This window comes from Eubalaena glacialis, chromosome 3, assembly GCF_028564815.1.
Source record: "Eubalaena glacialis isolate mEubGla1 chromosome 3, mEubGla1.1.hap2.+ XY, whole genome shotgun sequence".
Taxonomy (NCBI): Eukaryota; Metazoa; Chordata; class Mammalia; order Artiodactyla; family Balaenidae; genus Eubalaena; species Eubalaena glacialis.
Window position 1 is genome coordinate 88,021,703 of NC_083718.1, and position 11,979 is coordinate 88,033,681.

Consider the following 11,979-nt stretch of genomic DNA (forward strand, 5'->3'; position numbering starts at 1 on the left):
ACGGTGTTGTTAAAATTAAATGAAATAATTTTTTGCAAGGAACTAAACACAAATTTGAATGTCCAGGATATTGTGAAGGCACAAAAAAGTTAAGTTGGGAATGAGCCTAGTGATCACCTAAGTATCTACTACATCTTACCAGTGGAGACACAAGAAATCAGGATTTATCTCTCATTGTTGAGGTCCCATTGTAACCTCATTTGCTCGGGGAATCCACAGGCAAATGTTCCATAGTGTTTTTCTCATATGTGTGGCCCATAGATATGGATTCTGAAGGTAAATAAAAACACACACTCACACATAGAGTGTGGGATGTCTAGTCAATGGTGGGGTCGTGGGGTCGTGGATACCCAGCTTTGATAGATGGTATTACTGTTCCCAACTATTCACTTTCTCCCCTATAAGATGATTGTACATCCAGCCCTTAGCTAATAGACTTCAATGCCGCCCAATAGGCAGGGTCCGTATGATTTGCTTTGGTCAATGGAATGCAAGTGGATGTGATGTACTCTATGTGAGCTAAAGCTTTAAATGTGCTTGCTTAGATTGTTCCTACCCTTTGCCATGAGAGCTATAGAAACCAAACAGGGGCTGTGCTGGTTAAAATCTTTGCTAATCTTTCCATGTCAGTACAATAAATTCGTCTCATTCAAAATAAATTCTTAAAAATATACTTTAAAAAAATATATGTATATATTAGTCCAGGGGTCCCCAACCCCCCAGCCACTGACTGGTAGCGGTCCATGGCCTGTTAGGAACCCGGCTGCACAGCAGGAGGTGAGAGGCGGCGAGAGAGCAAAGCTTCATCTGCCTCTGCCGATCGCTCCCCATAGCTCCCATTATCACTTGAACTATCCCCTCAATCCGTGGAAAAACTGTCTTCCATGAAACCAGTCCCTGGTGCCAAAAAGGTTGGGGACCGCTGTATTAGTCTACTGTATGGTGTCCCATAATAGAGTCCTTGACCATCCTGATGAACATTTATGAAGTTATTTCAAATTTTTCACTATCAATGCCACCTGATACTTGAACTCGATGTGCCAGGCCACGTGCTGAGCACTTTACATGTATATTATTTTCTCTGTTCCTCACAACAATGACACAGGGTAGGTAATATTCTATTCCTCACTTTACAGATGAGAAAGCTGAGCCACAAAGATATTAAGTTGCCTGAGGTCAGAAAAGTAGTTAGTGGTAGAGTCCACATAGTCCGGCTCCAGCACCTAAGCTATACCCCAAACAATGCTACAATAAACATCTTTGTGTATACACATGTAACTACTTCTGCAGGAAATCCTGAAAGGGAATTGGTGGTAAAAGGAACTCATAGTTTTGACAAACTTGTTCCACATGAAGGCTTAATCAGTTTATCTTCCACCCACAGTAGATGAGCATGCCCACTTCCATCACTTCTCCAGTTCTGAATATGACCAATCTTTTTGTTTTGTTTTCCAATCTGATGAGGAAAACAGATATAATATTACCTAAAATTTCTTTGGTTACACGTCTGATTGAAGATCATTTTATAAACTAATTGGCCGTTTTTAGTTCCTTCTATTTGAATGGACTGTTCATATCATTTGCTTATTTTTCTATTGTCTTACTTGTCTTTTTTTAATAGTTGTGTGAAGCTCTTCATACATTTTGAATTTTAATCTTTTGTTGAATTCCTTATTTATTATTATTTATATACAGAAGTTTTGAATTTGCATGTGTAAGACTTCTCCTTCACTGTTCTTGGATTTTAGACTCTTACTTATTATAAATGCCTTCCTTTTCTCCCAGATTATACAAATATTTTCTTATATTTTCTCCTAGTAGTTCTCTAGTTTTGTTTTTTATATCTATCTCTGGAATTTGATACAATGCAGAGTCAGGACTTAACTTTACCTTTTGCCCCAAATAGATAACAAACATTATTTATTGATAATTCATCCTTTTTTACAATGATTAAAAGTAGCATCTTTATTACAGACTAAATTCCTTTATGTACACAAGGCTATCTTTTTACACAACTATACCACACTGTTTCAATCACTATACTGCTACTTTGTTTTTAAATATTTCTTTTCAATTTTTGTCTTTCTTTTAATTTTTTTTCACACATTTTCTTTTCCAGTATTCAATATAAATTTGAGAATCAACTCATCAAGGTCCATAAAAATTCAACTGAAATTTTGATTGGATTGCCTTGACATTACCAATTAATGTTGGGAGACTGGCAAACTTAATAATTTGTACAATACTAAGATTCCCTATCAGGGAACAAGATATTTATTCAAGTCATATTTTATGTCTTTTAGTCAGGTTTTATTGTTTTCTTCAAATAGGTCTTGCATATTGCTTTTTTGTTTATTCTTAGGAAATATTTAGTTTTTCATGCTATTGTTTTTCTGGTGTTTTTGTTTGTTTGTTTGTTTTTATAATTTTTATTTGAGCTGCTACTTTTCCTATTGCACCTGCAAAGATAGGGACTCATTTTTTTTTCTTTTTTGGCTGCACTGCATGGCTTGTGGGATTTTAGTTCCCCAGCCAGGGATCAAGCCCAGGCCCTCAGCAGTGAGAGTGTGGAGTCCTAACCACTGGACCACCAGGGAATTCCAGGGACTCTTTTTTTTTTTTTTTTTTCTGGCTGTGTTGGGTCTTCATTGCTGCGCGCAGGCTTTCTCTAGTTGCGGCTTTCTCTAGAGCGGGGGCTACTCTTCATTGCAGTGCGCGGGCTTCTCATTGTGGTGGCTTCCCTTGTTGCAGAGTATGGGCTCTAGGCACATGGGCTTCAGTAGTTGTGGCATGCGGGCTCAGTAGTTGTGGCTCGAAGGGTCTAGAGCGCAGGCTCAGTAGTTGTGGCACACAGGCTTAGTTGCTCCGCAGCATGTGGGATCTTCCTGGACCAGGGCTTGAACCCGTGTCCCCTGCATTGGCAGGCGGATTCTTAACCACTGTGCCACAAGGGAAGCCCCCTTTCCTGCTATTGTTAATGGGATCTTTTATTCTCTTACTTTTTAAATTGATATATAGGAAAAAACATCAATTTGTGTATGTTGATCTTATATTCTGCCCCTTTATTGAACTGTCTTTTTAGTACAAATAGTTATTCAGTTGATTCTTCTAGATTTTTTTAATTTTCACTTATAAAAAATGTTACTGCATGTTACTGTGACCTTTAGTAAATGGCTTAAAAGGTAAATAAATGTGTTTTCAGAATAAGAATGAGTCAGTAATGCCTAACAGAACGACAGATAACCATTAAAATATACTGGCATATATGGGGCCAGGGAGGATAAATAGCAACTATCTTATTTTATTGCACTACCAGCCATAAAATTGTAGGCTATGTGGACTTTCAGTTTGACCCAAGATGATGAGTACAACCTCTCATGTTACCGAAACCACGTCCGACTACTCACTGCTCGAAAGCCAATTCTCGAGAGACAAGTGTTGGCAGGAAGGAAAGGTTGCTTTATTTCCGAGGCTGGAAACTGGGGGAGAGGGTGGACTCCTGTCTGAGAACCAACTCCCAACTGCTGCTCAGGGGAAGGGGCTTTTAAAGAGGAGTTTCAGGGCTGTATAGGCAGAGGGAGGGAGCAGAACAGCACAGTCAGCTCTAACAGTCATCTTGAAACCAGTAATATGGTGGTCTGATCGTCATCATCCTGGTTGTTTTAAGTACAGTTAATCTTCAGTTCCAGGGTTTGTTCCCATTTCTTTGAGGCCACTTCTCGGAACTGTGGCAGCTTATGTCATGGCTTCAATTTGGTCATCATGTAGTCATCCTCCTCCATCTGGTGGGGGGCTTCAGTATATGCAAAACAGCTCACAGGACATGGCTCAGAATATTATCTATAGCCCTTAAGGAGGAACTAAAGGTCCTTGACTGTGCTTAATGATTAAACTATTATTATTTGGTCTCCTTTGACTGTTTTCCTGTGTTTCTGCATTTCCTCACTTCTCTGATCAAACCTATTCTTTGGCTAAAGATTATCCACAGACAAAAGGCAGGCTGAGGACAGGTGGTGGGGCAAGGACCAAAGGGTTCTGCTCCGTTTCACTAATATATCTCAACTTATTTATCTATTAATTATTTTAAAGTTTACACACAGCAAATTCACTTTTTTTTTTTTTTTGGTTTACTGCTTTATGAGTTTTAATAATGCAAAGATCCTTATAACCACCACCACAAGCAAGAAAAAGAACAATTCTAACACTCCTTAATCAGTCTCTCAACCCACCCCTAATCCTCAGAAACCATTGATCTGTTTGCCATTACTACAGTTTTACCTTTTCCCGAATGCCATATAAATGGAAATATACATTATGTTACATTTTGAGACTGGCTTCTTCCACTCAGCATAATGCATTTCAGATTCATCCATGTTGTTTGTGTATTAATAGCTTATTCCTTTTTACTGATGAGTAGCACTCTACTGTATGAATACACCACAGTTGTTTATCTATTCATCTGTCAAAGGCGATTTTGGGTTGTTTTCAGTTTTTGACAGTTATGAATAGTATTGCTATGAACCTTTATGTACAAGTTTTTGTGTGGACATGTGTTTTCATTTCTCTAGACTAAATACATAGAAGTAGGATTGCTGGGTCACATAGGTATTTGATTAACTTTATTAGAAACTATCAACATGTTTTCCAGGATGATTATTCCATTTTGCATTCTTACAAGCAATGTAGGAGAGTTCCAGTTGCTATAGATCCTTACCAGCACTAGGTATTATCATTATTTTTTATTTTAGCCATTCTAATAGGTGTGCAAGAGTTTCCCATTTGGTTTTCATTTTCATTTCCGTAATGACTAATGGGTTCATCATGTGTTTTTTGCCATCCATATACCTCCTCTGGTGAAGTGTCTGTTCAAATCTTTTGCCCACTTTTTTTAAATTGTATTTTTTTTCAAGTTTTAAGAGTTCTTTATATATTCTAGGTAAACGTTCTTTGTCAGATGTATGATTAGTAAACTTTTCTCCCAGCCCATGGCTTATCTTTCCATTCTCTTAATGTCTTTTGAGGAGAAAAAGTTTTAAGTTTCAACAAAGTCTAATTTATAAATTTGTTCTTCTATGGATTATGCTTTTGGTTTTGTATTAAGAAATTTTTGCCCCACCCAAAGTCATGAAAATTTTCTACTATAATTTCTTCCAAGAGTTTTATAGTTTTACATCTTACACTTAGGTCTATTATCCATTTTAAATTCATTTTCTATGTGGTGTGAGATACAGGTCAAGGTTCACTTTTTTTTTGCATATGGATGTCTAATTTTTCCAGGATCATTTGTGCAAAAGACTGTCCTTTCTCCATTGAATTGCCTCTGTATCATCATTAAAAATCAATAGGCTGAATTTGTGAAGGTTTATTTCTGGAGTCTATTCTGTTCCACTGATCTATGTGTCTATCCTTTCACCAATACCACTGTCTTCTTTACTGTAGCTTTATGATATATCTTAATGTGTAATGTGTCTTCCAACTGTATTCTTGTTTTTCAAAATTGTTTTAGATACTGCAGTTTCTTCACATTTCCATATGAACTTTAGAATTACCTTTTCTATATTTGCAAAGAATTCTGCTGGGATTTTAATAGGGATTACATTAAATCTTTATATCATCTTAGGGAGAATTGACATCTTAACTATATTGAATTTTTCAATCAATGAAAAGGGTATGTCTCACCATTCATTTAGGTCTTCTCTGCTTTATTTCATCAACATTTTTTGATTTTCAAAATAAAGATCCTGCATGTCCTACTATAATTATACCTAGTGTTTCATTTATGAAGAGCTATTGGTACCGTTTTTAACTTTTGGATTCCAATTGTTTATTACAAATATATAGAAATGCAAGTTGATTTTTGTATGTTGACCTTTTTTATACTGTGACCTTGCTAATCACTTGTAAGTTCTAGTAGCTTTTTGTGTAGATTCCTTGGAATCCTCTACATGGACAAATGTGTTCTCTGCAAGTAGGGACATTTCTTCCTTTCCAGTTTAAATACCTCTCATTTCTTTTTCTTTTTTAAAAATATTTATTTATTTATTTATCTATCTATCTATTTATTTATTTGGCTGTTCCGGGTCTCAGCCGTGGCACAAGGGATCCTTGTTGCCGCATGAGGGATCTTCAGTTGCGGCATGAGGTATCTTCAGTTGCGGCATGCGGGATCTTTGTTGCCACATGCGTGATCTTTAGTTGAGGCACACAGGATCCAGTACCCTGACCAGGGATTGAACCCGGGCCCCCTGCATTGGGAGCGCAGAGCCACAAGCACTGGACCACCAGGGAAGTCCCAGTTCTTTTTCTTATTATACCATCTAGGATTTCTAGTACATTTATGTCTATAAATTGGAATTAGTATTTTGTAGAATATTAAGTAAGAATCAAGCTTTGTGGGGTTTTTTCTGCCCAGCACCATTTATTGATAAGCTATTTTTCCAAGTGCTTTGCAGTGACAACTTCATCATAAATCAAATGTCTTTGTGTGCATGAACCAGTTTCTGGATTCTCTATGGTGCCCTATTCATCTACTTGACTATTCTTACACCAACACAACACAACTGTAGCTTAGTACAGCAAGTCTTCCACCTTGTTTTTTTTAACAAAGAGAATTATTGAAGAAAATATTTTTGATTCCATTTTTTTAGATTTTTTTAATTTTAGAGCAGTTTTAGCTTCAAAGTTAAATTGATAGGAGGTACAGAGACTTCCCATATACTCCCAGCCCCACACAGGCATACCTACCACATCATCAGCATCCCCCACCAGAGTGTTACATTTGTTACAATCAAAGAACCTACACTGACACATCATTATCACCCAAAGTCCATAGTTTACATTAGGGCTCACTCTTGGTGTTGTATATTCTATGGGCTTGAACAAATATAATATAATAACATAAATCCACCATTATATTATCATACAGAGTATTTTCACTGCACTAAAAATCCTCTGTGCTTCACCGATTCATCCCTCCCTCCCCTCAAGCCCCTGGCGACCGGTGATCATTTTACTGTCTTCATAGTTTTGCCTTTCCCAGAATGTTATATAATCAGAATCATATACTTTGTAGCTGTATTAGTCAGGGTTCTCCAGAGAAACAGAACTAATAGGATATATATACACATAGATAGATTGATAGATAGTAAGAGACTTATTATGGGGGATTTGTTCACTAATTATGGAATCTGAGAAATCTCATGATCTTCCATATGCAAGCTGGAGCACAGGAAAGCCAGTGGTGTAGTTCCAACCCCAATATGAAAGCCTGAGAGCCAAGGAAGCCAATGGTTTAAGTCATAGTCCAGTCCAAAAGCCCAAGAACCAGGAGCGACCATGTGTGAGGGCAAGAGAAGATGGATGTCCTAGCTCAAGTAGAGAGCAAATTTGTCCTTCCCTCACCTTTTGGTTTTATTCAGGACGTTAATGGATTGGATAATGCCCACCCACATGGGTAAAGAGTGATCTTCTTTACTCAGTCTGCCAATTCAAATGCTAATCTCGTCTAGAAACACCCTCACAGACACACTCAGAAATAATGTTTTACCAGCTATCTGGGCATACCTTAGCCCAGTCAAGTTGACACTTAAAATTAACCATCACAGTAGCCTTTTCATTTTAGTTTCTTTCACTTAGTAACATGCATTTAAGTTTCCTCCATGTCTTTTTATGGTTTGGTAGTTCATTTCTTGTTAACACTGAATAATATTCTGCTGTCCAGATGTACCACAGTTTATTTATCCATTTGCCTACTGAAAGACATCCAAGTTGCTTCCAAGTTTTGGCAATTACAAATAAAGCTGCTATAGAGACTTCCCTGGAGGTCCAGTGGTTAAGACTCCATGCTCCCAATGCAGGGGGCCACGGTTCGATCCTTGGTCAGGGAACTAAGATCCCACATACTGCAACTAAGCCCATGCACCACAACTACTGAGCCTGCGCACTCTAGAGCCTGGGCGCCGTAACTAGAGAAGCCCACACGCCGCAACAAAGAGCCCACGTGCTGCAACGAAGACTCAGCGCAGCCAAAATAAATAAATAAATAATTTTAAAACGAAAAACAAGCAAATAAAGCTGCTATAAACATCTGTATCAACAAAAGACTACACATAGCCAAAACAACCTTGAGAAAAAAGAACAAAGCTGGAGGCATTACACGTCCTGATTTCAAACTACATTAAAAACCTATAGTAATCAAAGCAGTATGATACAAGCATAAAAAACAGATGCATAGACCAATGGAAGAGAGTGGACAGCCCAGAAATAAATGCATACATATACAGTTAACTAATCTTTGACATGGGTGCCAAGAATATAAAATGGGAAAAGGATAGTATCTTCAATAAATGGTGTTGGGAAAACTAGATATCCACATTGCAAAAGAATGAAATTAGACCCCTATCTTATACCACTCACAAAACTAACTTGAAATGGATTCAAGACTGAAATGTAAGACCAGAAATGATAAAACTCTTTGAAAAAAACATAGGGAAAAGCTCCTTGACATTGGTGTTGGCAATGATTTTTTTAGATCATCCAAAATCGCAAGCAACAAAAGCAAAAATAAACAACTGGGACTACATCAAACCAAAAAGCTTCTGTACAGCAAAGGAAACAATCAAGGAAATGAGAAGACAACCTACAGAATGGGAGAAAATATTTGCAAATCATATATCTGATAAGGGGTTGATATCTAAAATATGTAAGAAACTCATGTAACTCAATAGGAAGAAAACAAATAATCTGATTAAAAAATGGACAAAGGATGTGAATAGATATCTTTCTGAAGAAAATATACAAATGGCCAACAGATAGATAAAAAGGTGCTCAACGTCAATAATTATCAGGGAAATGCAAATCAAAACTACGATGAGCTATCACCTCATACCTGTTAGAATGGCTATTACCAAAGAAATATATGTAAGAAACAACAAATGAAATGTTGGCAAGAATGTGGCAAAAAGGGAACTCTTGTACACTGTTGGTGGAAATGTAATTTCATACCGCTATTGTGGAAAACAGTATGGAGGTTCCTCAAGAAATTAAAAATAGAACTATGATAAGATCCAGAAATCCCACTTCTGGGTATGTATCTGAAGGAAGCAAAATCAGTATCTGGAAGAGATATGTGCACTTCCATATTCATTACAGCATTATTCACGATAGTCAAGATAAACAGCCTAAGTGTCCACCAAAAAATGAATGGATAAAGAAACTATGTTATATATACATACAATAGAATATTATTCAGCCATAAAAAGGGAATCCTGTCATTTGTGACAACATAGGTGAACCTAGAAGGCATTATGCTAGGTGAAATAAACCAGAAGGGAAAGATAAGTACTGTATGCTATCACAAATAGTAGGATGTGGAATTATTATATGTGGAATCTGAAAAAAAAAAAAGAAGTTGAACTCATGAAAACAGAGTAGATTGGTGGTTACCAAGGGCTAGAAGGTAGGGGAATTGAGGAGATGTTGGTCAAAGGGTATAAAATTTCAGTTATAAGATGAATAAGTTCTGAGGATCTAATGTACAGCATGGTGACTATAGTTAATAATTCTGTATTGGATACTTGAAATTTGCTAAGGAAGTAAATGTTAAGCTTTCTCACCACACACACACAAAAGATAACTATGTTAGGTGATGGCTGTGTTAATTAACTTGATTGTGGTAATCATTTCACAATGTAAAAATGTAGCAAATCATTGTGGTGTACACTTTAAATATATATAATTTTATTTGTCAATTATACCTCAATTAAGCTGTGTGGTGGGGCGTGGAAATCTGAGTGCAGGTTTACATATGGACATAGGTTTCAACTCCCTTGGGAAATACCAAGACTCACGATTGCTGATGGCTGGATGTATGTAAAGTTTGTAAGAAACCTTCAAAGTGGCTGTACCATTTTGCATTCCTGCCAGCAGTGAAAGAGTATCTGTTGCACCATAACCTTGCCAGCATTTGGTGTCATCAGTGTTCTTGGTTTTTGGCCATTCTCATAGGTGTGTAGTGTTATCTCACTGTCACTTTAATTTGCATTTGCCTGATGACATATGATGTGGAACATCTTTTCATATGCTTTTCAATCGTGAGTCTTAGAATTTGCCATCTGTATATCTTCTTCGGTGAGCCTTGTTCTTTTTCAGGTGCCTTGGCTAAGATTTTAAAATCACCTACACACACACAGACACACGTGTACACACACTACATATTGGGATTCTGATTGGCATTGCATTGAATGTGAAGACTAAATTGCAGTGACCTGACATCCTTGCAATATTGACTCATAACGCATAAACATGGTATCTCACTCCATTAATTTAGTTCTCTTTAATGTCTTCCAATATTCTTTCCCACTTTCTGCATAGAGGACTTGTATATCTTTGGTTAGGTTTATTCCCAGGAATTTGATATCTTGATATGGTATAAATGGTAGAAATTTAAAATTTAAAAATTTTCACTTCATACTCTTTTTAAAAGACTATTTGCTGTTTAAAACAGTAATACTGTCAATGTATTATGGGGTTCATAACATGTTGAAGTAACATATGTGACAATGATAACACAAAATTCAGGAAAGATAAATAAAATTATAATTATATGGTTGTAAGGCTCTTATGTTGTTTGTGAAGCAATTAAGTACCAATTCAAGATAGTAATAAATTAAAGATGTATATTGTAATCATTAGGGTAACTACTAGATATATAAGAACTGTATGTAAAAAGACAATAAAAGAGGAAAAATGGAGAACTAAAACATACTCGACTAACCTGAAAGAAAGCTGGAAAAGAGGAACAAAGAAATAAGTGACAGAGGGAACAAATTAAAAACACAAATATGATATACTTAAAGCTAACCATATCAGTAATCACAAAAAATTTAAAGGGACTAATCACTCTTTAAAAGAAAAAGACTGTCAGACTATATTTTAAAAAAGAACCAACAATATCCTGACTACAAGAGATACACCTTAAACATAATTGATTTAAATATAAGTAATTGGAAATAAAACATGGGAAGAGATACTCCGTGAAAACAGTAACCATATGAAAACTGATACGGCTATATTATTAATGGTCAAAGTAGATGTTAAGGAAGAAGTAACAGAGAAAAAACGGAAATTCATAATAATTAGAAGATCAATTCCATAGGAGAAATACATAATCCTAAATGTATATGCACCTAATAATATAACTTCAAAATTTATGAAGCAAAAAATTGACAGAACTGTATGGGAAAGACAAATATAGAATTAAAGTTGGAGATTTTAACATATCTCGTCAGTAATCAATAGACAAGCAGGCAAAATATTAGTAAGGATATAGAACATTTGAGCAACAATACTAAGCAACTTAACTGACACTTGTAGAAAACTGTACTCAACAGCTGTAGGTTGCTCCATCTTTTCAAGTGCTTATGGAACAATGAACAAAATATATCATATGCTGAGCCATAAAACTAGTAATCAATTTCAAAGGATTAAAATTATACAAAATATGTTCTTTACCACAGAAAAATTAAACCAGAAATCAATAACAATAAGATATCTGTTACCAAACCAAAACGTGGGTCCACTCGCCTGGTGGGTTGTGGTGAGGGAAAGTGCAGCATTTATTGTAAGGCGCCATACAAGGAACCTGGGACAACTAGTGCTCAAAAAGCCTGAACTCCCCAATGGGTTTCAGCAAGGCATTTTTAAAGGCAAGTTGACGGAGGGGCATCCCAGTGTATGTGATGAGCTCCTGCCGAATTCTCTGATTGGTTGATGGTGAGGTTAACAGGGAGGTGTCACAGGGGTTAACATTATCAATCCTCAGGCTCCAGTAGGTCTGCGGGCTACATGCCCACAGTCATCAAGTAGTTAATTTATCCCATTTGGTGCGGGTTTTAGCATCTATAAAACAACTCAGGAACTGTGTGTCAGATACAATCATCTAAGTACAATACTTCAGAGGAGCTAAAGCAGAGGATATAG